This window comes from Mobula hypostoma, chromosome 8 (assembly GCF_963921235.1).
Source record: "Mobula hypostoma chromosome 8, sMobHyp1.1, whole genome shotgun sequence".
Classification (NCBI taxonomy): domain Eukaryota; kingdom Metazoa; phylum Chordata; class Chondrichthyes; order Myliobatiformes; family Myliobatidae; genus Mobula; species Mobula hypostoma.
This window is the reverse complement of record NC_086104.1, coordinates 111,823,558-111,849,877: the sequence shown is the minus strand read 5'-3', so window position 1 is coordinate 111,849,877 and position 26,320 is coordinate 111,823,558. Positions and strand designations below refer to the sequence as shown.

The window sequence follows — 26,320 nt, the reverse complement described above, 5'->3', positions numbered from 1 at the left end:
CCCACAGGTGTTGCTCTACCTGCTAAGTTCCCCCTGAAGATTGTTCATTGCTGACCAAACTGCAGAAGTTCTGCCAATTTTTTAAATTATCATTTGCTACTGGAATGGTGTCAATTGGAGGAAGACTAACATAGAACTATCATTTAAAAAGGAACAACGAGATAAACCAAATAATTACAAGCCCGAGGAAGACACAAAATGCTGGAGGAACTCAACGGGTCAGGCAGCATCTATGGACAGAAATTAACAGTTGACGTTTCGTGTTGAGGCCCTTCATCAGGACTGGAAATAAAGAGGAGAGAGCCAGAATAAAAAGGTGATGCAAGAGCTGGTGGGTGATAAATTCATCCAGGTAAGAGGAGTGTGATAGGCAGGTGAGGGAGGGACAGAGTGAAACTGGGCGCTGATTGGACTAAGGAAACTTGAATCTGGTAGGAGAGGACAGTGGACAATTGTGTCTCCAATACAAGCCAGTTAGCTTAACTGTAGTATTGGAATTCATTCGAAGGGACAGCATAAATCTTCAGTCAGGAATTACATTGTGTTCTGCTCACTCTATTATAGGATGGATGTGGAGGCTTTGGAGAGGTTACCAAGATGTGAGGGCATGTGCTATTAGGAGAGGTTACTTAAACTTGGGCTGTTTTCACAGACAGAGGCTGAAGGCAGGCAGACATGACAGAAGTTGATAAAATTGTAAGAGGCAAAAATGAGTAGACAACCGATGCCTTTTTCCCAGGACTGAAATGTTTAAGGCTCAAGGGAGATGTGTGTGGCAAGTTTTTTCTTTACACAGACGGTGGTGTGTGTCTGGAAAACACTATCAGTGATGGTAGTGGAGGCAAATATGAAAGGGGTGATTAGAAGTTTCTTAGGTAGGCACTCAACTGTGCAGAGAATGGAGGGATAGACATTGTGTGGGCAGAGGGTACGAGATTAGTTAGGAGTTTAATTCTCACAGATTCAATGCCAGAATCAAAGATGCTTTTCTCCTCACAATTCTTTTGAGTTGTTTGTGTTTCTTTAATGCCCTTCTGGGTTTTTGCAATTTTAATACGGTTAGGCTGGTGAACCTGGAGTCGTTCTTGGAGTAAGACAAACTGAGGGCCGATTTGAAGCTAGTGTGGATGATTGAGAGTGGTTTAGAAGGACTCAACAGAGGGAAGTCATTCCCAAAGCAAATGATTCAAGGGCATAACACAGGTTTATAATGGCAAGGAATAATACAAGGAGGTTCTGAGAAAAAAAAACTTATTTTATTCAGAGAATGCAGAGATCTGGAAGCACTTCCTTTAGGCATGATGGAAATCAAGGTTTTCAAAAGGGAATTGGATAGGTACTTGAGAAAAATTAATCTGCAGGGCTATGAGAAAGAGCAGGCAAATGTGACTGAATAGATTGCTTTACTAGGTGCCAACATGGATTCCTTCTGTGCAGTAATAATGATGTGGTTCTATGATTCATTTGCATAATTACAGGCTGTGTAGTTTTAACATCCACTGCATAATGGGCCTGTTGCAATTTTGTTATCATGCAAACTGTTGAGTGTGAAATTTGAATTAATCCATCGCCGGTAGCAATACGTGAAAGGGATTTCACTCCTACCAATGACTGGTGCTCAGTGGTAATTGGAATAAAGAAGTTCTGTCAGATTGAAGGTAGATAGACATTATGGTGCTTTCCAGAGCTGTTTCTCTTTGTCACTATCTTTTCTCAGACATTAAAAGTATCGTAAAAACCTCAGGCTGATCACAGTCTCAATCAGCTTTCCTAGCTGTTGAATGTGAAAAGTATTTTACCAGGGGAATGAGGAGAGACAATGCAAGCTGGATAGTAAAGAGGGTACAAGGCAGAAAACATAGGGGTAACACTGGAGGAACTCAACAGGTCAGGCAGCATCAATGGAGGGGAATAAACAGTCCACATCTCAGACCTGTCATCAGGTCTGAAAAGAAAGGGGAAGAAGTCAAAGGGGTATCTATACAAATTCTGGAGTATGAAAGAATCTTCAATTTTATTGATAAAAGCATAGTTATAGGAGGTCTGCATAAACCATAAGCTCAGACCAGTGGAATATTGTGTCCATTTCTGGCCTCTACCTTGTGGAAAGTTAATGAAAGTTTTGGAAAGAGTGCAGAAGAGATTTAAAGGAATGGTTTCAGAAATGAGGGGTCTGATTAACTGGAGCAGTTACTTTCCTTAAAGCAGACAAATCTGGAGAAGGAAAATATAAATTACTTAGACAGATTAAATATGCTCAAATACATTAATTATTTACATTATTTCCCAGATCTACTTTGTTTTCCAGAAGAACAAGATTTTTGAAACACAAATTTTTAGAAGGTTTGACATTGTTGTTTTTCTCCGCACATTGGGCAGCAAGCTCGCTGTTTCTTTAGCACTTTGTTTTTTTTTCACGAGATCGAGTTGCTAGCTCGACCATCAACCCAGCATGGATGGAAGGTGTGCAAGGATCTGGCCGGATTCGAACCTGAAACCACTCTCCTCGAGGTCCAGTGTGGATGCCACTACGCCAACGGCCGGCTGGCACGAGGGTTTGCCTTAGCGCGGGCAGAATTTATGTTCCTTCTGGCGAGAATGTTTAGATCTAGTGTCATAGGTTTGAAGATAATGAATCGTCCATTTAGAGCTGGCATCTTTGAGGCGTGCCTGTAATGACTGTCAGCGAGGAGGAGATGTTATATCGCAGATCTGTACTGACTGTGGTCTGATGAGGTCAAGAATTCAAGTCAAATCAAGTCAAGTCATTTTTTATTGTCATTTCAACCATAATTGCTGGTGCAGAACATAGTAAAAATGAGACAACATTTTCCAGGACCATGGTGCTACATGAAACAATACAAAAACTACACTGAACTACGTAAGAAAAAACACAAAAACTACACTAGATTACAGACCTATCCAGGACTGCATAAAGTACACAAAACAGTGCAGGCACTACAATAAATAATAATAAATAATAAGCAAGACAGTAGGCACAGTAGAGGGTATAGTAGGTTGGTGTCAGTCCAGGCTCTGGGTATTGAAGAGTCTGATGGCTTGGGGAAGAAACTGTTACATAGTCTGGTCGTGAGAGCCCGAATGCTTCGGTGCCTTTTTCCAGATGGCAGGAGGCAGAAGAGTTTATATGAGGGGTGAGTGGGGTCCTTCATAATGCTGTGTGCTTTGTGGATGCAGCGTGTGGTGTAAATGTCTGTAATGGCGGGAAGAGAGACCCCGATGATCTTCTCAGCTGACCTCACTATCTGCTGCAGGTTCTTGCGATCCGAGACAGTGCAATCTCCAGACCAGGCAGTGATGCAGCTGCTCAGGATGCTCTCAATACAACCTCTGTAGAATGTGGTGAGGATGGGGTGTGGGAGATGGACTTTTCTCAGCCTTTGCAGAAAGTAGAGATGCTGCTGGGCTTTCTTTGCTATGGAGCTGGTGTTGAGGGACTAGGTGATCAATTGTAAAGGGAGGTAAAGGAGGACAGCCAGATGGAACTTAACACAGACATGTAATGAAGTAATGTACTTTGGGAAATTAAAGTAAGACTACACTTGGAATATTGTATGCTGTTCTGGTCGACACAATTGGAAAAATATCATTATACTTGAGAGGCTGCACAAGGAACTCTCCAGAAATGGAGAGCTCAGTTCCTTATTGATATTATTTTATTTATTGAGATACAGCATAATGGACTGGTATGCAGGGACCAAGATGGGAGCTCAAAACAGATAGATATTTAAACATATTGAATTAAGTAAATTAAAAATTAAAACCTTATGACTGCTTTTCGAAATGAAATTGTGTGGTTGCACTAAAAACATTAAAATGACAGACATGAATTAACTGCGTGTGCTTGGTATACAGATCAAAACAATTGAAATACATCGATACACCTTCATCAGTTTTGATGCTTTTCAATGAGATGCTTATTCCCTGCCGCCTAGTCAAGAGTCTTGAGAAGATCATGCTTTTTTTATTCAGAATTTTGAAACTAATTCACCACATTGAAGGACAATGTTGAAGGTACGATGGAACCATTATCCATCTCATCTTGTGTGAATATGTGATAAAGAGAAATGGAAGACCTGGCAGATTTTGAAAAAAAACATTGTGATCCGAGATGGTGCAGTTTCCGAACCAGGCAGTGATGCAGGTGCTCAGGATGCTCTCAATACAACCTCTGTAGAATGTGGTGAGGATGGGGTGTGGGAGATGGACTTTTCTCAGCCTTCGCAGAAGGGAGAGACGCTGCTGGGCTTTCTTTGCTATGGAGCTGGTGTTGAGGGACCAGGTGATCAATTGTAAAGGAAAACTGTCTTCCAATCAACAGACACATTTGTGTTGCAAAAATTACCCGAGTGAGGAAAGGAATTGCCAATGTTATGGGTCTAAATTCTACACCAGGACTGCAGGAATACACTGTATGTCCCTATTCTACAACAAACTGTAGCTCTGCTTGTGCCATCCCCTTCAATAGTAACCACTTAAGCCAGCTTTAATCCTTTGAGCACTTAGTAAGACACTATATAAAAGCACATCTTCTCTTAAAGGGTGCTGGCAATTGCATTTACCATGGTGGTGGCATCCGTTAGTCTCACGAGACCATGGATCTGCACCTGGAAAGTCTTGCTTCAGTTGTGCCGTCGCAGTGAGGCGACGCTGGAGTGTCCTCTCCAGGGCACAGGCCTGGGCAAGGTTGTATAGAAGACCGGCAGTTGCCCATGCAGCAAGTCTCCCCTCTCCTGACACCGATGTTGTCCAAGGGAAAGGCAAGGGCTGGTACAGCTTGGCACCAGTGTCATCGCAGGAGTTGCCAGAACGAGGTTAAAGGCAACGTCGGACTGCCTTAGGGACTCCAGCTCTGGATTTGTCCTCAGGGTTTACTCCCGAAGACTTTCCCGTGAGTGGGTATGGCCGCAAGGCAGCAGAGGTTTGAAATCAGAGTTTTCCCTCTCTTAGATGGACTGCTTTCCCAGGCTGACGAGCTCCATCTACCCGAAGCACTGGTTTTAAGGCGCCAGGACCCACCTTCACCCCTTCTCCTGTCAGTAGAAACAGTTCCACCGGGTTTAGAGGCTAAGCCACACGAGAAGGCCAGGAGTTGGACTTGGTTGTCAGAGGCTATTTGAGGCGCATGCCATGAGGACCTTTCAGGTCGTGGGAGCTTGTTCCCACTACCACTCCTCAGCTTGACAACCTTGAATTTACCATATAGTCAGATAAAAACACCAGCGTGACTCACTGTTTTCAAACCCTCCCTGCCATTGTTAGTACTTTTTTACATTATAAACACAATTTTACATTATAATTAAGGGCTGCATAATGCCTGGAAGACAGATTACAATCAGGACAATATGTGTAAAGTGTTGTGTGCCAACGATAAGATATTATAGAACTGCTTTGTGTATTCATAAAACAATAAGACATAGGAGCAGAATTAGGCCCTTTGGCCCATCGAGCCTGCTCCGCCATTCAATCATGGTTGATTTATTGTCCCTCTCAACCCCCTTCCCTTACCTTCTCCCAGTAACCTTGGACACCTTCCTAATCAAGAATTTATCAAACTCTGCTTTAAGTATACCCAGTGATTTGGCCTCCGCAGCTGCCTGTGGCAACGAATTCCACAGATTCAGCACCCACTGGCTAAAGAGGTTCCTCCGCACCTCCATTCTAAAGGGACGTCCCTGTATTCTGAGGTTATGCCCTGTGGTTCCACTATTGAAAACATCCCCTCCACATCCACTGCGACATCACTAGGCCTTTCAATATTTGACAGGTTTCAATGAGATTCCCCTCATTCTTCTAAACTCAGGTGAGCAGGCCCAGAGCCATCAGATCATTCTCATACATTAACTGTTTCACTCCTAGGATCATTCTCATTTACCTCTTGCAATGTCATCACATACTTCCACTCGTATTACTTGGAGCATTGTGGGTCAACTTTGGGTCCCTTTTTTTTCAAGGGACTCAAAATTGCTCACAATACTCTGAAAGTAGTCTCACCAATGCCTTATGAAGCTTCAGCATTGCATCCTTGCTTTTATATCTAGTCCTTATGAAATCAGTAAAGCAGTTTCTGGAATCTGGAGTTTCCCATTTAGTTCAGCATGTACTATTGCAGCAGTTTAAAGTCCAAAGTAAATTTATTATCAAGGTACTGTGCATAAATGTCACCATGTACAACCCTGAGATTTGCTTTCTTGCAGTCATACTCAGTAAATCCTAGACCCAGAATGGAATCATTGACAGATCACACTCAACAGGGAAAACAATCAACTAATGTGCAAAAAACAGCAAACTGTGCAAATACAAAAGAAAAAAGAAATGATAATAATAAAATAATAATAAATGTCAAGAACATGAGATGAAGAGTCCCTGAAAGTGAGTCCATAGGTAGTGAGAGGATTTCATTGAGGGGGTGACTGATGTTATTCCCACTGGTTCAAGAGCCTAATGGTTGAAGCATCCTGCCAAAAGGTCTCAACCCAAAATGTCCACTGTACTTTTTTCCATAGAAGATGCCTGGCCTGCTGAGTTCCTTCAGCATTTTGTGTGTGTTGATTGGAGGGTAATAACCTTTCCTGCACCTGGTGGTGAGTCCTGTGGTTCCTGTATCTTCTTCCTGATGGCAGCAGCGAGAAGAGAGCATGACCTGGATAATGGAGGTTCCTTGTGATGGTCGCTGCTTTCCTACGACAGCGCTCCGTGTAGATGTGCTCAGTGGTGGAGAGAGCTTTACCTGTGATGGACTGGACCATATCCACTACTTTCTGTAGGACTTTCCAATCAAAGGCATTGGCTTTTCCATATCTGGCTGTGATGCAGCCAGTCAATATAGTCACCACCACATCTGTAGAAGTTCGTCAAGGTTTTAGATATCATACTGAACCTTCAACAAACTCCTAAGAAGTAAAGGTACTGCTGTGTTCTCTTTGTAATTGCACCTATGTGCTGGGCCCAGGACGGATCTTCTGTAATGATAACAGCGAGGAATTTAAAGTTGCTGACCCTCACCTCTGATCCCCTAATGAGGACTGGCTCATGGGCCTCTGAAAAAAATAATAAACTTCTTGGCCTTGCTGGCATTGAGTAAGAGGTGTTGTTGTGAGATCACTCAGTCAGATTTTCAATCTCCCTCCTATAGGCTGATTCGTTACCACCTTTGATTTGACCATGACAGAGATATCACCAGCAAACTTAAGTATGGCTTTGGAGCTGCACTTAGCCACACAGTCATAAGTCTAAGGCGAGTAGAATGGGGGGCTAAGTACACAGATTGTGGTGCACCTGTGCTGATGGAGATTGTGGAAGAGATCTTTTTGCCAATATGAGCTGAGTCTGCAAGTGAGGAATTTGAGGATCCAATTGCACAAGGAGGTATTGAGACCAAGATCTTGAAGCTTACTGATTAGTTTTGAGGGGATGATGGTATTAAATGCTGAGCTGTAGTCAATAAAGAGCATCCTGATGTATGCATCTTTGCTTTCCTGATGTTGCAGGGTTGAGTGAAGAGCCAATCTGCTTCTCAGGCAGGAGTTGGTATTTTCATCACCAACCTCTCAAGACACTTTTCGCTGTGGATGTAAGTGTTCCTGGGTGGTAGTCGTTGAGGCAGGTTCACACGCACTGGTATACAGTAAGTGAGGTCTGCTGGAAGCAGACAGGCACTTCAGACAGCTGAAGTGAGAGATTAGAGATCTCAGTGAACACTCCAGCTGGTTGATCAGCACAGGTCTTTGGTACTCAGCCAGGTATCCCGTCTGGATTGAATGCTTTCCATGGGTTCACACTCCTGGAGGCCTCTGGCATGTCAGCCTCAGGGACACTGAGATTTGAAATGTACTTCAAATACAATTATTATAACCGTGTTGAATTGAGTTTATTGTCATATGCACAAGTACAGGACTGCATAGGTACAATTAGGAACTCACTTTTTACAAGGGGACGTACTGGAGGTGGGCCCAAATGCTCTTGGACGAGGTTTGGTTCCGCACTTGGACTCAGCTTGGTTAAGTTCTTGGGTACACAGCTGGGACTCCTCCTTGGAGCACAGGGCCGGGGCCCTTTCTAGGACGCAGGACTGGGACCCTTTCTAGGACGCAGGGCCAGGATGACTGCTGAGGTAAACTGCCGAGGGACTACTGGATTGGATGAGAACATGAAGCCTTGACTTGGACAGGACTGGAACACAGAGCCTGGAACTTGGAACACAGGAACACGGAACACAGAGCCGGGATCCCTCCTTGCAAACAGGAATTAGGGACAGGGCTTTACACAGAGTCAGGACCCCTCCTTGGGAACAGGACATAGAGCCGGGACTCTTCTTTGACACGGACACTAAACAGGGGGACACAAAGAGTTAGTTCCAAACTCAACGATAGATAGTTCCTTATCTTGGCATGGCAAGGCTCCGGTCTCATTCCGGCAGTTGGACTTGACGAGGATGCAGGCGAGGCTTCAGAAGGAAGGGGAGGGGAACCGTCCAGCCGGAAGTACTTGGTTTGATAGGTATTAATGTGCCAGCCCAAAATGAGAATCAGGTGCCTCAATTAAGGCACCCAATGGGACAAGGGAAAACAGGAAAACCCGGAATAAGGAATCGACGGACCGGAGAGTGAACCAGAATGCGGACTTCACGGACCGAACCATGACATGATTAGCAGTAGCATCACAGGCACAGTGCACAAAAGGCACACCATTTAGAAGCGAAACATAAGTTAAAGAAGAATAAACATGATTAGAACCAAATATGAAATTAGCAGAGCTGGTTGCATTGCAGTAATCAAAGTTAATTACGAGGGGGATAGTGAAGGGACACACATCCTCTCGATCATAGTGGCGACTGCTAAAAATTTATTTTCTGTATAATGTGCCACAAGCAAAAGTAAAACTGCTTTTTGCAACACTGGTTAAAGGGAGATTAGAGAAATACCAATAGGTACGTGGATGGGAGGGGTATGGTGGGCGATGGTCTGGGTGCAGGTCAGATTAACACTTTGGAACAGACTAGATAGGCCAGAGGGCCTGATTGTGTGTTGTAGTGTTGTGTGACTTCCTGTGGTCAGCTTGGAGCAAGGCATAACTCTGAACATTTAGTGTGCGATTGATGAACTGACTTGCAATAGACCAGATGAGAATGGCTGGAAAGCTAGATGGTGGGCAGGGATGTGATCCACACTTGTCCAGTCTGTGCTGTCTTTCTACACACAACAACAACTTTTATTTATTTATCAGCTTAAGAAAGTTGGATACTTCATACACGTATGAATTGTACTGCAGTCAGTGAAGGGGAGGTGACAACAGTCTTGCTCAGTGAGGTTTTGGGGGGCATCCTGAAAGAGAAAAGAGAGACAGAAAGATTTGGGAGAGAATTCGAACTGAAGGCACAGTGGCCATCATTAGAGCAGTGATTCAGTTCCAGTTCCTTCAGGTTGTTATATCCGGGGGACGTATTGGGGCTAAGCTCCCACTGCCTATTAAATGTTCCTATTGGTGTGGGCCACAAATAGTCTCTGACAACCAAGGCCGGGAAGGCTCCCAGCCTTCACATGTGGCTTAGCTACTGAGCCCGGTGGAACCATTTCTACCGACAGGAGATGGGGCAAAGTCGGGTTTCTGGAGCCTTAAAACCAGTCGCTTTGGGCAGATGGGGCTTGTCAGCCGTGGTTGGTAGCTCACCTAGGGAGAAGGAAAACTCTGATCTCAAACCTCCGCTGCCTTGTGGCTGTACCCACTCATGGAGAAGCTTTGGGAGTAAACCCCAAGGAAAAAATCCAGAACTGGAGTCCCTAAAGCAGTCCTACATTGAGTTCAACGCTGATGGGCGGCTCCCGTGATGACATTGGTGCCAAACTGTTTCGGTCTCTGCCGTTCCTTTGGATTCAAAGGCGGGGGGGGGTGGGGGGGCTGCTACATGGGCAGCCAGTTGCTCTCCATGTCATATTGCCCTGGCTTGTGTATCACATAGATGGCTAGGATGTAACGCCCATGGTCAACCCCAACTAATAGAGAGCCCAATAGCCAAAGGATTCAGTTTCACAGATACTATTGAGCATTTTACTCATTTTCACAGGCACATTGAGGCAATGGAAGTTGGGGCTTTTGATCTACTTCATCATCATGTGCTGCGTCAAATGGCACAGGCCAGCGGTCCCCAACCACAGGGCTACGGACCGGTACCGGGCCACAAAACATGTGCTATCAGACCGCGAGGAAACAATATGATTTGGCAATAGGAGTCAGCTGTACCTTTCCTCATTCCCTATCACACCCACTGTTGAGCTTGAACACATGCAAGATCATTACCTGCACGTCATCCATGTCAGCGCGGGAAGGAGATCAACTCCTCGAGCTTGCAAATGAAGGCGGGCTGAAAAGTATGTTTGACATAACAGCTCTGCCAGCATTCTGGATCAAAGTCAAGGCTAAATATCCTGAGATAGCCACGAAAGGCCTGAAAACATTGCTTCCATTTCCAACATATTTCTGCAATGAATGCAACGAAAACTAAATTGCAGAATAGACTGGACATAAGGAACCCCCTTCGAGTATCGCTGTCTCCCATCACCCCTCAATGGCACCGTCTCATTGCAGGGAAACAAGTATTCAGCCCAGGTCTCCCACTGATTCAGCCATATTGGTGTGTTGCAATGATTTTATATGTTCATACGGGGAAAATATGTGCTGTGTGTTTAATATCCAAACGTTACTTAAAATGTTATGATGCTATTGACTTATAAGTGACTTATATAACCATATAACAATTACAGCACAGAAACAGGCCATCTCTGCCCTTCTAGTCCGTGCCGAACACTACTGTCACCCAGTCCCACCGACCTGCACTCAGCCCATAACCCTCCATTCCTTTCCTGTCCATATATCTATCCAATTTTTCTTTAAATGTTAATATCGAACCTGCCTCTACCACTTCTACTGGAAGTTCGTTCAACACTTACGTCAAGCTCCCCTGCCCTCCCCTGATAATTGACTTATCACAATATTCATGCGAAGAAAATATGCGCTCTGTGCTTAATATTAAATTCGTTAGATAAACCCTTTTAGAAATGAAATTGAGTGTATTAGTCACTTATCACCTATATTCCGGTCGTGATTAACAACCCCCCCCCCCGAACAGAATCGCCAAAAACGATTTGCAGAAAAAAAATCGGCACGTCCACGCATGTGCACTGGTGCCCGCGCAAGGCTTCATGGTCATTGTAGTCTTTCTCAGGGTAAACACAATGTATTTGACTGCCACTCTTGTCCGTTGGCAACCCTACTGCCCCCCCCCCCCCGGTCGGCAAGAATATTGTCAATAATAAACCGGTCTGCAGTGCAAAATGGGTTGGGGACCCCTGGCATAGGCAATCATGGTCTATGACCATTATTGCTCTTGTCACATTTTTCTACAGAAGTTGTTTCCCATTGGTTTCTTTTGGGCAGGTCTCTTTACAGGATGGCTGACCCAGCCATTTTCACTACTCCTCAGAGATTTTCTGCCTAGTGTCAGTGATCATATGACCAGGACTTGTGATATACACCATCTGCTCGTACGACCATCCACCACCTGCTCTCATGGCTTCACATGATCCTGATCAGGGAGCAAAGTAGGTGCTACACTTTGCCAAGGATGACCTGCCAGCTAGCAGAGGGGAGGAGCGTCTTACACCTCCTTTGGTAGAGACTCATCTCCACTCTGCCACTGACAATGCACTGAAGTAGTCCAAAATATGAAGAGTGAAATGACCATCCTCTGTTACTCATGGAAACAAAATCCTGTTGGGGATGAGAGGGTTCGCCCAGCAGAATCACTCCCTGTTGACTGGACACATTCATTTTTAATATGAAGTCACTAGAGGGCGATAGCCATGGGATTACCTTATTGGCATTGGTATTGGTTTATTATTGTCATATATGCCAAGGTGCAGTGAAAAACTTGCCTAGCATTGAGCTAGAATAAGGTAAAACTTTAAAATGCACAATAAAATGTAAAAGCTCCCTAAAGAGTGCAGTGCAGGAGAGTGAGATCCTAATGAGGTAGATTGTCAGTTTCGGAGTTCATTTTATTGTACAACATGCCTGTTCAAGTGTCTGATAAGAGAGGGATAGAAGCTGTCCTTGAGCATGATAGTATCTGCTTTCAGGCTTTTGTATCTTCTGGCTGATGGGAGAGGGAAGATGAGAGAATGTCCGGAGTGAGTGAGGACTTTGATGATGCTGGCTGATCTACTGGGGCAGCGAGAAGTACAGACAGAGTCCATAGAGGGGAGGCTGGTCCATGTGATGTGGTGAACTGTGTTCACTACTCTCTATGGTTTCTTGTGCATGGGCTGAGCAGTTGTCATACCATACTGTTCGGCATCCAAGCAGAATGCTTTCTATAGTGTACTGGGGAGGGGTGGCACGGACATGCTGAATTTGATGTGCTTTCTTGATTATGACATCAACATGTTTGGGATGGTATTTTAGTTGTCATCCTTGAAATCTCAGGCTGGGACTAACTGTACCACCTCACGTACTAAATTCGGGAAACCATACAGTGGTTGAAACTTTTCATTGGCTTTCATAAGATCATGAATGGTGCCATGACGAAGAAAAATACAGGAATTACTGCCGTTCTTTGGAGTCTGAAGTAACAAATGAAAATGCCATGGAAGCCTTTGCGGAGTGAAAGGCAAACTTGTTTCAGGTTGCTTGCTTTTTGTAAAATGCAACACCATTTTTTGAAGCAGACATCTTTTGCTGAGCTCCTCATTCCTAGACAAGCCAATGGATTTGGCAAGTTGGAATCGGGAGGTATCAAACAAAATTGCTGTGCACCCCACAGGACCCCATAGAATACTGTAATAGGGTCACATATATGGAAATGACTAGTCCACAACAACAGTGTTGTCCAATGAACTCGTCCCATCTGCATTTATTTGATCCATGCCCCTATAAACCTCTACCATCTAGCTGGCTTTTAAATGTTACTGTAGACCTGAAAATGTCTTGGAATTACAGAACTGTTTTATTTCCTGGTTTCCATGCATGCCTCTTGCATTTTGTCTCAGTTTGCATTCGTCCCTAAACCAGTCTGCCAACCAACCTCTTTGCTGGTTTTAATTGACTTCTGAGTCTTTGAATCTCTCACCTTTTTGGAATCCAGCCAAGAACTGGCTTTGGCTACAAGTGTGGCCATTAAGATTTAGTATGTCAAAACGTCTGAATTTCATCTGAGTGAGGGGACCCCCATGTCCCCTGGAGAGCCTCCAGCAAGCACAGACAGAAGATTAAGTACCAATAATGTCAAATAGTCTCGCTGTTTCAAATTATTGTTGCAAATTGCAGCAGAGCTTGGCACTTTAACGACCGTTGCACTGTTTGTCAGATTGAATGCAAGATCAGCATTTGGGAAATGCTGGCTGCCGTTTAGTAACTGGAAAAGCTAATCTAAAGCAAATCTCCTGCTAACTCTTCCTGTTTTGAAGCATGAAGTCTGAAGTGAAGTGCTTGTGAACTGCTGTGCTCAGATAAAGGTTCTGTGTAAATGCAAATCATTGTTAGTAAAATGACATGTTTTTCATACCATTTAATATGGTTGTTCAGAGGGATCTGGGTGTGTAGGAAGACCAAACTTAACATGAGGGTATCGCAAATACAGTAATTAGGCCATCGGTTGATCGGGGCAGCCATTTATTTGGGATATCTGTTCAAGAACAAAATTGAATCGAGAAAATAGCCAGGATTCCCTTCGTTTATTTGGGACACTCTGCCACTTAATTGGGACAGGAGATTGTTGACGAACATTTTCTAATTAGCATCAAACACTTGCTCTTGCATGGCCGTTAGACACTATACCGTGCTTGAAGTGACAGCTTTTAAACAGCATCAGCTGTGTTCCCTTGTGTGCAAAAAACAGTGATAGTTGGCAAGAAAGATGCAATAAGACAATTCAGAACTGTTTTGCTCATTGCGGTTTCAAGCATTCAGACCTGGAGATGCCAGAAACAGCTGGAGGGGAAATTGAAACAACAACAAGTTTTAGGCACTATGAAGAATTTGAAGGTATCATCAATCATCTCGAATGTTACAATGAAAATGAAGATCTGGAGAATGCAATTGTCGATAGCATTGTTTGAAGGCATTCCATTAACTACACCAGGTGTCTATGCAATTGTCGATAGCATTGTTTGAAGGCAGTCCATTAACTACACTAGGTGTCTATGCAATTGTCGATAGTATTGTTTGAAGGCAGTCCACTAACTACACTAGGTGTCTATGCAATTGTTGATAGTATTGTTTTAAGGCAGTCCATTAACTACACTAGGTGTCTATGCTGATTTTGTTCATTTACAATCAATCAAAAGAATGTGCGAGTGTACATTGGATGAATTAGAAACCATAGAAACCATAGAAACTACAGCACAGAAACAGGCCTTTTGGCCTTTCCTGGCTGTGCCAAACCATTTTCTGCCTAGTCCCACTGACCTGCACACGGACCATATCCCTCCATACACCTCCCATCCATGTATCTGTCCAATTTATTCTTAAATGTTAATAAAGAACCCACATTTACCACCTCATCTGGCAGCTCATTCCATACTCCCACCACTCTCTGTGTGAAGAAGCCCCCCTAATGTTCCCTTTAAACTTTTCCCCCCTCACCCTTAACCCATGTCCTCTGGTTTTTTTCTCCCCTTGCCTCAGTGGAAAAAGCCTGCTTGCATTCACTCTATCTATACCCATCATAATTTTATATACCTCTATCAAATCTCCCCTCATTCTTCTACGCTCTAGGGAATAAAGTCCTAATCTATTCAAACTTTCTCTGTAACTGAGTTTCTCAAGTCCTGGCAACATCCTTGTAAACCTTCTCTGCACTCTTTCAACCTTATTTATATCCTTCCTGTAATTTGGTGACCAAAACTGAACACAATACTCCAGATTCGGCCTCGCCAATGCCTTATACAACCTCATCATAACATTCCAGCTCTTGTACTCAATACTTTGATTAATAAAGGCCAAAGTACCAAAAGCTCTCTTTACGACCCTCTCTACTTGTGACGCCACTTTTAGGGAATTTTGTATCTGTATTCCCAGATCCCTCTGTTCTACTGCACTCCTCAGTGCCTCTGTATATAACTATTAGGAACTAATATACAGCCTTATAGTACTGTAATAGTATTGATAATGTTCAAATTTGTTCTGTATTACATTTAAATACATTATTTGTTACTCAGTTAAACAGCAGTTTGTCTTTTTTATATACCTTTTTAACTATTTCCATGAAACTTTGGCTAATTGGGGCAGCCATTGAAATGGGCCAAGATGTACTGGCCACAATGTGTCCCGATTAACAGGAATCCACTGTAATTAGAAATGTCGATGGGATATTGCCTGTCATTCATGGAGCCAAAGTCTCATAGAGCAATATAGCTTGGAGACAGGTCCTTCAGCCTAATGAGCCAGTGTTGGCCACAGTCCATACCCAGCTGGTCCCAAATTCCTGCACTCTGCCTAAGTTCCTCCTAGCCATGGATTCCCAACCTTCTTTTATGCCCTGGACCCTTGTGGATAAGGCAGGAACTGGATTGGGGATAAGGCAGGAACTGGGTACTGATAGTGGATGATCAGCCATGATCACAGTGAATGGCGGTGCTGGCTCGAAGGGCCGAATGGCCTACTCCTGCACCTATTGTCTATTGACCCCTTCTGTTAACTGTGTGGTCCCCTGTACTAATCCAAGTCCATCCAGGTACCTACGTATCTGGGTGCTTTTAAGTGATATTGTTGAACTTGCCTCAACCAGCTCATTCCATATGCTCACCTTCCTCTGTATGATAAAGTTGCCCCTCGGGTCTTTTTTTCAATTTTCCCCTCCTCACCCTAAACCTATGCTCTGTAGTGTTGCATTCCTCTACCATGTGGAAAACTGTTCCATCCCTCTGATCAATACCTCTCATCATTTTAAACATCTTTATTAGGTTGTCATTCACCCTCCTATGTTCCAAGAAGTAAAGACCTAGCCTATATCTCAGGCCCTGTTGTTCTGGCAGTATCCTTAAAAATCTTTTCAGTTTAACTAGGTCTTTCCTAGTTTTGTGGGAGAAGACGGAGGATGGTAGTAGGTGGTTGCCTCTCTGATTGGAGGCCTGTGACTGGTGGAGTGCCACAGGGATCACTGCTGCATACTTGGCTATTTGTCATCAATATCAATGATCTGCATGATAATATGGTTAGCTAGATCAGCAGATCAGTAGATGACAGCAAGGTTGGAGATGTAGTGAACAGCAAGGAAGACCACCAGAGCTTGCAGTGGGAACTGGACCAGCTGGAAAAATTGGCTGAAAAATGTCAGATGGAATTTAATGTAAGGTTTTGCACTTTGGGAGGACCAGCCAGAGTAGGTCTTACACAGTTAGCAGTAAGGCACTGAGGAGTGTAATAGAACAAAGGGATCTGGCAGTACAGGTCTATTATTCATTGAAAGTGGTGTCACAGGTAGATAGGGTTGTTAAGAAACCTCTTAGCATATTGGCCTTCATAAATCAAAGAACTGAGTACAGGAGATGGGATGTAATATTGAAGTTGTATAATACATTGGTGAGGCCTAATTTGGAGTATTGTGTGCTATTTTGGTCACCTACCTACAGGGAAGAAGTAAATAAGGCTGAAAGAGTACAGAGAAAATTTACACAGCTGTTGGTGGGACTGGAGGACCTGAGTTATAAGGTAAGATTGAATAGGTTAGACTTTATTCCTTGGAACGTAGAAGATTGAAAGGAAAATTGACAGAAGCTTCTGGTCAAGATGATGCCAGTGACTAATGATTCCTCGGATGACATCTTCCAGGTAGTAAATCAGTTCAGCTTTTCTACATCTTGTTGGAGCCTGTGACTCACAGTCTGCAGTTTGATCAAGTTTGCCAGCACTCTGCTTTCCCTGAGAAAACTCCAGGAGAGGAATGCGAGCACGAGCTACCATCAGGAGAAGCTCAGAGACGAGACAAGGGGCCATGATCGACTACATTTCTCACCAATTAAAGGTTCGGCGATGATTGAAACATTGAGGCAAATGCGGAGGAGAGTGAGGGGTTATCAGAAAGGCCGTAGGTTCGAGTTGATGCCGTTTTCTGCATATATACTCTGATAATAAATTGAACCCTTGAAGTATTCAAAGTTATGAGAGGTATAGATGGGGTAAATACAATCAGGCTTTTTCCACTGAGGTTGGGTGAGACTTGAAGCATCATGAAATGGCGAAGCAGACTCGATGGGCCAAATGGGCTAATTCTGCTCCTATGTCTTATGGTCTTATGGGTTAAAGGTGAAAGATGAAAACTTTAAGGGAACATGAGGGGAAACGTCTTCACTAAGAGGGTTGTGATGGTGTGGAATAAGCTGCCAGCACAAGTGGTGCATGTGAGTTTGACTTCAGTGTGTACTAAAAGTTTGGATTGGTACATGGATAATAGGAGTATGGAGGGCAATGCTCCGGATTCAGGTCGATGGGACTAGGCAGATAGTTCAGGACATACTAGATGGGCGGAAGGGCCTGTTTCTGTGCTGTACTTTTCTATGACTCTGATGTCTCATCAAAGCACCAATGAAGTACCAATAAGCTATAGTCTGAGAACATGGTAGGCATGTGATGTTGGCATGGAAATGTTTGGCAACAGTTGGCAGTTGTCCCCAGTACATCCTTCGGTTATGTTGGCTGCTAATGTAAACAGCACATTTCACTTGTACAGTGTCTATAAAATGTATTCACCTTCCCTTGGAAGTTTTCATGCTTCATTGTTTTACAACATTGAATCACAGTAGAGTTAATTTGGCTTTTTTTGGACACTGATCAACAGGAAAAAAAACTTTTGTGTCAAAGTAAAAACAGATCTCTACAAAGTGATCTAAATTAATGATAAATATAAAACACAAAATAATTGATTGCATAAGTACTCACCCTCTTTAATCTGACACACTAATCATCACTGGTGCAGCCAATTGGTTTTAGAAGTCACATAATTAGTTAAATGGAGATCACTGTGTGCAGTCAAAGTGTTTCAATAGATTGTAGTAAAAATACACCTGCATATGGAAGGTCCAATTGATTGTGATTGTATCCTGGCAAAAATTACACCATGAAGACAAAAGAACATTCCAATCAACTTCACAAAAAGGATATTGAAAAGCACAAGTCAGGAGATGGATACAAGAAAATTTCCAAGTCACTGAATATCCCTTGGAGTACAGTTAAGTCAATTATCAAGAAATGGATAGAATATGGCACAGCTCTAAATCTGCCTAAAGCAGGCTGTCCTCAAAAACTGAGTGACCATGCAAGAAGTGAGGGAGGCCACCAAGAGACCTATGACACCTCTAGAGGAGTTACAAGCTTCAGTGGCTGAGATGGGAGAGACTTGTGCATACAACAATTGTTGCCCAGGTGCATCACCAGTCATGGGAGAGTGGCAAAGAGAAAGCCACTGTTGAATAAAACTCACATGAAATCTCAGCTAGAGTTTGCCAGATGGCGTGTGGGAGACTCTGAAGTCAGCTGGAAGAAGGTTCTGATGAAACCAAAATTGAGCTTTTTGGCCATCAGACTAAATGGTACGTTCGGCATAAGCCAAACACCGCACATCATCAAAAACACACCATCCCTTTCGTGAAGCATGGTGGTGGCTGCATCATACTGTGGGGATGCTTCACTGCAGCAGACCCTGGAAGACTTGTGAAAGTAGAGGGCAAAATGAATGCAGCAAAATATAGGGAAGTCCTGGAGGAAAACCTGATACAGTCTGCAAGAGAACTGTGATTTGGGAGAAGATTTGTTCCCCTCCCAGATTTCAGATCTGAAATCTGAATTTCAGATTCAGATTGATTTATTTATCACATTTACATTGAAACATACAGTGCCTATAACAAATATTCAAAGCTGATAGGGACCTATCCACACAGACTCAAGGCTGTAATTGCAGCCAAAGGTGCATCTACTAAATACTGACTTGAAGGGGATGAATCAATTATGCGATCAACTATTTTGTGTTTTATATTTGTAATTCATTTAGAAATCTTTGTAGAGATCTATTTTCACTTTGAAGAGAGTCTTTTTCTGTTGATCAGTGTAAAAAAAACAACTTAAGTCCACTGTAATTCAGTGTTGTAAAACAATAAAACATGAAAACTTCCGGAGGGGGGGTGGTGAATATTTATTATAGGCACTGTATGTTTCAATGTAAATATGATAAATAAATCAATCTGAATCTGAAATGCACAGGAGAATTAGGGTTAGATATTTGGTGTTTCAGTGCCCTTACTATGGGCAAATTGGTTACCATTTGACACACTGCAGGATTGCATCAATGAACAGAGAGACAATTGCCAGTGTATTAACGCTATTGTCACAGAGTTGGGAATGTATAAGGAGAGGGATATATTGGCTAGGACTGCCAGTGGACTTCATACAAATAAAGGCAATGCATTTGAGCATGCAAATACTTCACTCTCAGCACAACCAGTGCATTGTAACTAACTTTCTAATGTCCTGTACAACATTTCCTCACTCCACTCCACACCACACCACACCCCACTCTCTCCAAGCATGAGTTTCAAATATAAATCTTTTAAATCACTGCTCACATCGAGGAGTAGAGATTTCTGATGATATTTCCTCGTTACTCATTTGACATTTCTAAACTGGTTGCGGTTAGCATTTCCACCTCCCAACCCCCAAACACTTCTCCTTCACAGGGCTCCTGTTGAAGCCTCTGGATCTGTCAATTTCAGGGGCAACATACAGGAGTAGCTTGAGAACAGTGGGAAAGAGCAGGAACACCAGTCGGGCCCTGCCTACCTGATTAATCAGGAACTCAAAACAATTTCCTTCAGAATCTGTGCCCATTTCCTCTTTGAAGATGCTGTGAATCAGTGCTTCCTTGCTGCTGACACGTCCCACCCATGTCCCACATCCTGAGACCACCCTTCCAGCCTTCAACAGACATTTAACCCTTTGTCAGCGTCTGTCTCTATCATCTATGAGTAATAATAAGACTGACAGAAGATGTAAGTTCAAATTAGTTAAGTGAATTTGATCCACAACATTAATAATAGCTTGAATTATAGAGCATCTTAGCACAAGGAAACAAATTTAAAATACTTCACAGCAGCATAATCAAATTTTAATACCAAGAAGTAAAGAGGTATTACTTCAAATAACCAAATGCTTTATAAAGAAGTTCTGTGTTGAGGAGGGAGAAAAGGGTGAAGGTGTTTATGGATGGTGATCCATCCCATTCTGGGACACCACTGGTGCTGCAATTAAATTTAGAGATGAGCAAGAAGCCAAAATTGCCTTTAAGATTTCTTAATGCAGTCTCTAAACTGGTTAATTAACTGAGGCATGGACGATTGATCTGAAGATGTGGGTTTAAGTCTCTCTAAAGAAATATGGACTGGGAGCCATCAACCAACAAAATAAAACCAGGAAAGTGAGGGAAATCTTTCAACTGTACGTGACTCCTGACCGAATGAGGTGGCGACCTTGAACTGCACTCTGAAATAGCCTCATAGTCCACTAAACTCAGGGGTTAAATTGGAAAGGGCACTAACTGCATCGTCCTGTGAATGAACATTTAGATAAGGTAATTGCTCCGAGCCTCATGTACCTCATGTCCTCATGCTTTTGATAATCAGCTTCTGCTGAAGGCTGGATTTGCTCTTTCTCCCTGGCTTCAATGAACCATTGTTTTTTTGGCTGAAGACTTCTGTTGCTCTATGATGTGCCTGGTTGAGCACTGAAAACCCGTGCCAGCTAACTGGCGGGAGTTTTCAAGGGCATCTTAAAGACCATAATTAAGGAACTGCATTACCCAGGATGTGCTGTCTTCTCATTGCTACCATCAGGGAGGAGGTAAGGGAGCCTGAAGACAGGAACGACTTCTTCCCCTATGCCATCAGATTTCCGAACCAATCCATGAACTCATCATTCTTGCCCTCTACTTGCACTACCTAGATAATTTAGTCCTTTTATAAATTTTATTGCAATTTATATATTCTTGATGCATTACACTGCACTGCTGCTACAAAACAACACATTTCACGACCAATATTAGTGATAATTCTATTTCTGATCAGACGTGTACTGACAGATCATTTCCTTTTAGAAATCTCTAAAGGGACAGGGGACTGGAGGGTTTATAGCAAGAGTCCAAAGTGATTCAGGCAAATCCCAGAAAATCCATATAAAATGGCAATCGCTCTATGCAGTGCAGACAGAGCCCAGAATTCTTTGCCCAGCTGGGGTTTGTGTTGTCCTCCGTTGGTGCTGTTTAGATATAAAGTGGATAGGCTTTAGACAAGTCTGAAAATTGGAATGCTATCCAGCACCATCCCTCTCCCCATTGCTAGCCTACCCCTAGCTCTTCTAAGCCTTGAATATTTATCTTTCTGAAAGGAACAATGTCTCTGATTTCTACAATATCTATGAGGAAAGCCATTTGGATGTGGTGTGATGATTGGGGGAGGGGAGCAGCAATCAAATCACTGGATTTTTTCCTCTGGGATTTTTGTTTGTTTTTTTATCTCCGTCTCCTTTTCCGGCTCTCCTAATAAGTACCATCAAAGAAAAACGAAGCAATCTTCCTTCCATGGAAGAGAAAGCTCAGTGACTTAGGCTGTTATTGTGTGACTGTTGTATTTTCACGCTCCTAACAGACATAATGCTCAGGTTTCTTGATGGAGACTCAGGAGGGATGTACATGGTACAGAAATACAGAGAGGAATTTTTCAGGAGAGACTATTCAGCTTTGTATATTTCACCTTCAGTTTTCAAAATAAGCTACTGGGTTATGGCAGTTCATTAAAAAAGATGAGAATGTGGCTTATCTCGGAGGAAGCAGTGAATACTTTATGCTGTTCCTCACTGCTCACTTCACTCCATACTGCCTGTTTATCTTTTTGTGAGGGCCTGTGGTGTGACTGTGTGGCTGCTGCCAAACTCTGCAAGACACTGTGAAAAGAGCAGCTCAGTGGAAATCTCAGTTCAGAAACATTGGCAACTTGCTTTCTCCAACTTGGCCTATAATGGTGTGATTTTCCACAATTCACACAGGCTAACACTACATGTGCACACGCATTGTATGACATGTGCATGTGCCTTGTATGACATGTGCACAGAAAGGAGCCTGAGGAGAATTAGTACAGTACATCACCAACGACTCACTCAGATTTCTACAGATGGGGAGCATTCTGACTGGTCGCATCACTGTCTGGCATGGAGGGGCCACCGCACAGGATCGGGAAAAACTGTAGAAAGCTGCAAACCCAGCCAGCTCCAGCATAGGCACTAGTCTCCCCACCATCGAGGACATCTTCAAAAGGTGATGCCTCAAAAAGGCAACATCCCTTATTGAGGGCCCCCACCACCCAGGACATGCCTCTTCCCATCAGGAAGGACGTACTCTCAACATTTTCTTCCCTTCTGACTTCAGGTTTCTGAATGGACAATGGACCTATCTACACTACCTCACCTTTTTTATTTTTCTTTTTTGCTTTCTTTTTGGTTGACTTATTTAATTTTATATATACTGTATATAGTTCATATTGTAATTGATAGTTTATCTATTATAAGAAAGTTGACGAGGGTAAAGCGGTGGATGTTGTCTATATGGACGTCAGTAAGGCATTTGACAAGGTTCCACACAGAAGGTTAGTTAGGAAGGTTCAATCATTAGGCATTAATATCGAAGTAATAAAATGGATTCAGCAGTGGCTGGATGGGAGATGCCAGAGAGTATTGGTAGATAACTGTGTGACAGATTGGAGGACGGTGTGTAGCGGTGTGCCTTAGGCATCTGTATTGGGTCCAATGTTATTTGTCATATATATTAATGATCTGGATGATGGGGTGGTAAATTGGATTGGTAAGTATGCAGATGATACTAAGATAGGTGGAGCTGTGGATAATGAAAAGGTTTTCAAAGCTTGCAGAGAGATTTAGGCCAGTTAGAAGAGTGGGCTGAAAGATTCCAGATGGAGTTTAATGCCGAAAAATGTGAGGTGCTACATTTTGGTAGGACTAATCAAAATAAGACATACATGGTAAATGATAGGGCATTGAAGAATGCAGTAGAACAGAGGGATCTAGGAATAATGGTGCATAGTTCCCTGAAGGTGGAATTTCATGTGGATAGGGTGGTGAAGAAAGCTTTTGGTATGCTGGCCTTTATAAATCAGAGCATTGAGTATAGGAGTTGGGATGTAATGTTGAAATTGTATAAGGCATTGGTGAGGCCAGATTTGGAGTATTGCGTACAGTTCTGGTCACCGAATTATAGGAAAGATGTCAATAAAATTGAGAGAGTACAGAGGAGATTTACTAAAATGTTGCCTGGGTTTCATCTCCTAAGTTACAGAGAAAGGTTGAACAAGTTAGGTCTTTATTCTTTAGAGCGTAGAAAGTTGAGGGGAGACTTGATAGAGGTATTTAAAATTATGAAGGGGATAGATAGAGTTGACATGGATAGGCTTTTTCCATTGAGAGTGGGGGAGATTCAAACAGGAGGACATGAGTGGAGAGATAAAGGGCAAAAGTTTAGGGGTAACATGAGGGGGAACTTCTTTACTCAGAGAGTGGTAGCTGTGTGGAACGAGCTTCCAGCAGAAGTGGTTGAGGCAGGTTCGATGTTGTCGTTTAAAGTTAAATTGGATAGATATACGGACAGGAAAGGAATGGAGGGTTAACTGCTGAATGCAGGTCAGTGGGACTAGGTGAGAGTAAGAGTTCGGCATGGACCAGAAGGGCTGAGATGGCCTGTTTCTGTGCTGTAATTGTTATATGGTTATGGTGATTATGTATTACAATGTACTACTGCTGAAAGACAACAGATTTTACAACACATATCAGTGATAATAAAACTGATTTTGATAATTTATTATTTATTTGCTATTTTATTTTTGTAATTGCACAGTTTTGTACACTGTCTGTTTGTCTTTTCTTGTGTGTAGTTTTTCATTGATTCTATTGTGTTTCCTTGTGTTTACTGTGTATGCCCACTGGAAAATGAATCACAGGGCTGTATATGGTGACATTTATGTACTTTGATAGTAAACTTATTTTGAACAAAGCTGAATGTACATATACAGTACATAAAACACACACGCACACACATATATATGTACGTAGCCAAGCACAGTTATAACTGCAAGAGAGCGTAAGAAGTGAACAGGGAAAAGCGGAATGCAAAGAGAAACATAAGCACACCAGACGAGCCTAAGGTAGGGTCTCAACCTGAAATGTTGGCTCTGTATTCTCCTCCATCAATGCTGCCTGGCTTGCTGTTCCTCCAGTACTCTGTGTGTGTAACTGTGAAAGGAAACACTTGTGCTTTAACGATACTGTTACTTCACTTTCCAATTACCTGTACTCATTTAATACCTCCCTTCTCCCCATCAACCATGGGCACCATAGTGGTGTAGCAGTTAATGTGAATCGATTCCTGTTTGGGGTGTCAGAGTTCAAAGTTCAGTGCTGGCGTCCTCTGTCGGAGTCTCTGTACGTCATCCCCGTAGAACGATAGGGTCTTCCCTGGGTCCTCGTGTTTCCTTCCACAGTCCACAGTTCTCAGTGTTTGCCGGTCGGTGTGACTCACTGGGCTGAAGGGATTATTCCATGCTGTATCTTTAAATAAATACAACAAAATAAACCAGCAGACTGAAGGTACTGAGTTTACTGCGGTATGAGGTGGAGCTGCTTAGCTGTAGTTTACCCTAATAGACGTACCACTAAGTTATTTCAGCAAAGGGTTATGGCAGCTCTCCTAGTTCCTTCTCTCAAATACAAGCAAGCATCACCCATGACTGGACAATGAGGAGAAGGAGATCTGCTGAGAACATGGTGCATCCATCACTCTCTTGGATAATGGAAGCTTATGCAATATTGTTCTACCAGACTGGACACTCAGTTTAAACCCTAAAGATAACACCCCCAATATAAAACCCGAGGTGAATATCATACCAGAGTTGAAAAGAACAATGGAGGGAGATGATGTATATTAGGTAGTACCTTTCAAAAGGCCAATCAAAAGAGGAATCCAGCTGACCATTTTGAAGCAATAGTTCATGTTGTGTATTTAATATTTCAGTAAAATTTGAGTGAGATTGCATTACATAGATTTATTAAGCATTCTTGTATTTAAGTAGCTCATTATGGCTTATTTCTACAAATATGTGAACTGCATATGTCATCACGTGATACGTGGTGCCTTGCTTAAAGTAACACCTGCATTTTTTGGATTCCCATACCTTTATTTGAATTAGTTTAATGTTTTGAAACATAGAAATGTAGAAAATAAGTGCAGGAGTAGGCCATTCGGCCCTTCGAGCCTGCACCGCCATTCAGTATGATCATGGCTGATCATCCAACTCAGAACCCTGTACCAGCCTTCCCTCCATACCCCCTGATCCCTTTAGCCACAAGAGCCATATCTAACTCCCTCTTAAATATAGCCAATGAACTGGCCACAATTGTTTCCTGTGGCAGAGAATTCCACAGATTCACCACTCTCTGTGTGAAGAAGTTTTTCCTAATCTCGGTCCTAAAAGGCTTCCCCTTTATCCTCAAACTGTGACCCCTCGTTGTGGACTTCCCCAACATTGGGAACAATCTTCTTGCATCTAGCCTGTCCAATCCCTTTAGGATTTTATACGTTTCAATCAGATCCCCCCTCAATCTTCTAAATTCCAACGAGTACAAGCCTAGTTCATCCAGTCTTCCATCATATGAAAGTCCTGCCATCCCAGGAATCAATCTGGTGAACCTTCTTTGTACTCCCTCTATGGCAAGGATGTCTTTCCTCAGATTAGGGGACCAAAACTGCACACAATACTCCAGGTGTGGTCTCACCAAGGCCTTGTACAACTGCAGTAGTACCTCCCTGCTCCTGTACTCGAATTCTCTCGTTATAAATGCCAGCATACCATTCGCCTTTTTCACCGCCTGCTGTACCTGCATGCCCACTTTCAATGACTGGTGTATAATGACACCCAAGTCTCGTTGCACTTCCCTTTTTCCTAATCGGCCACCATTCAGATAATAATCTGTTTTCCTGTTTTTGCCACCAAAGTGGATAACTTCACATTTATCCACATTAAATTGCATCTGCCATGAATTTGCCCACTCACCTAACCTATCCAAGTCACCCTGCATCCTCTTAGCATCCTCCTCACAGCTAACACTGCCGCCCAGCTTGATGTCATCCGCAAACTTGGAGATGCTGCATTTAATTCCCTCATCCAAGTCATTAATATATATCGTAAACAACTGGGGTCCC

The 26,320-nt window shown here is 43.0% G+C and overlaps 2 long non-coding RNA genes across 3 annotated transcripts in view; one reads left to right on the top strand and one right to left on the bottom strand.

Annotated features, from left to right (window-relative positions):
* LOC134350848 (uncharacterized) overlaps positions 1–26,320 on the top strand; it is a 265,808-nt gene that overhangs the window by 88,773 nt on the left and 150,715 nt on the right. The window lies entirely within an intron of this gene.
* The window catches only part of LOC134350847 (uncharacterized), a 71,460-nt gene continuing 63,052 nt past the window's right edge, over positions 17,913–26,320 (bottom strand). The window contains exon 3 of the long non-coding RNA XR_010018996.1: positions 17,913–24,669. This is a non-coding gene — a long non-coding RNA (uncharacterized LOC134350847). The remainder of the gene's footprint in view (positions 24,670–26,320) is intronic.